Source organism: Choloepus didactylus, chromosome 12, assembly GCF_015220235.1.
Source record: "Choloepus didactylus isolate mChoDid1 chromosome 12, mChoDid1.pri, whole genome shotgun sequence".
Classification (NCBI taxonomy): Eukaryota; Metazoa; Chordata; class Mammalia; order Pilosa; family Megalonychidae; genus Choloepus; species Choloepus didactylus.
In genome coordinates this window covers 79,629,461-79,630,901 of record NC_051318.1, presented here as the reverse complement: position 1 = coordinate 79,630,901, position 1,441 = coordinate 79,629,461, and the positions used below count along the sequence as shown (strand labels likewise).

The following is a 1,441-nucleotide window of genomic DNA, read 5'->3' as shown; positions in this document are numbered from 1 at the left end:
ATTAGCAAAATGGTGGTTTTATCACTGCAGGAGAAAAACTGTATACATCAGGGGGAAAAAAATGGCTCCAAGAAAAATGAATAGCAACACATTATCAAGATAAGAAAAAATCCCATTCAAAATTATCTTTCTTTCATAGAATTATCGAGAAAATGTTTGGTATTTTAACATTAATGATATTTTCATGCCGTCTTCCTAAACTTTGTTGGACAAAAATGAATTTGATTTAGATAGAATGTGGTCAAGAGGAAACAAAGCTTTGTGAATGTTTGTAGTAAAGATTCGAAAGATGAAAATATATCAGACATTTTCTTGCAAGTCTCCTGGACTGAGCTTCGAGAATCTAGAGCAAGAACAGAAACGGCAACTGTTTTATAGCCAATAAACAGGAAAAGATGATTTACCTAATAGTCAAAGATATATGTATTAAAATACCGTTTCAGAAGCCTCTTGCCTGGAATCTCCGCTCCGGCGGCGGCTTGGAGGTGGATCCGGGTCCCGGGACCCACGCGTTGCCGCTGGCGGGCCAGGCAGGTCGTCGGCCTCGGCGCCCTCACCGCGGGGACGCAGCGCGATCTTCGGCACCATCTAGGGGCGTGGAAATCTGGCTCCTTCCCGCGTCTCAGCCTCCTGGGCAGCCTCGAGCACCCACAGGAGGAGGTGGTGGCCGACATCCAGGGTCTGGTGGTCAGCAGCTCCCTCCCGGCGGGCTTCTCCCGGGTCTTCAACTCCCTGGACCCCAAGGCCTCTGTGTCCAAGAAGAAACGCGGGTATATGAAGCTGGTGCCTCTGGGGACTGCGGGCACAGCCCTTTTATGACAAACGCTGGAGTGAGAAGACCAAGACGGGGCTTGAATACCTGCGAGTAGGGCCCAGGGACGCCCACAATGCGGAGGAGCGACTCCATCTACCAGGTCTCTAGCCTCCACGGCATCTCGGCCATAGATGGGGTTCCCTGCCTGCTGCACCCCAGATTTGAGGGCAAGAGTTGCAGCTCCCTGGCCTTCTTTGTCTCTGCTGACTTGAGCATCAAACTCGACGAGGAGTAAAACTACGGCCTCTTGGTGGAGAAGATGGCCGCTGCCCTCTTGCCCCCCAGCATCGTGTAGCCCCTCGCTTGCCCTAGGAAGCGCCCCTGCTCGGCACCCTCAGCCAGCACGCTGAGTCCGCCCGCCAAGGAGCCTTCTTCACTCTCACCGGGCAGTACAAGCCTTCAGCGACCGGTTCGGAGCTCCAGCCCCGGAGGAAGAGTGATGGGGTCTCCCCACCCCAGGCCCTGCAGGGAAGAGGGGGAGCTACGCGGGAAGTCAGCCTCTTCCAGTCACCCACATCTCGCGCTCTCTGTGCCTGTGAGGGAGGCGGCCAGAGCATCCTGGTAATAAATGAGGTCTCGAGACCTGGCTCGCGGGCTTCACCCAGGCTTGGCGCACACCGGGGGCCC

General features: G+C 54.4%; 1 pseudogene; it reads left to right on the top strand.

The window, feature by feature from the left end:
* The first annotated feature begins 395 nt into the window (after positions 1 to 395).
* LOC119506893 lies at positions 396 to 1,109 on the top strand (annotated as a pseudogene).
* Positions 1,110 to 1,441: the final 332 nt, after the last annotated feature.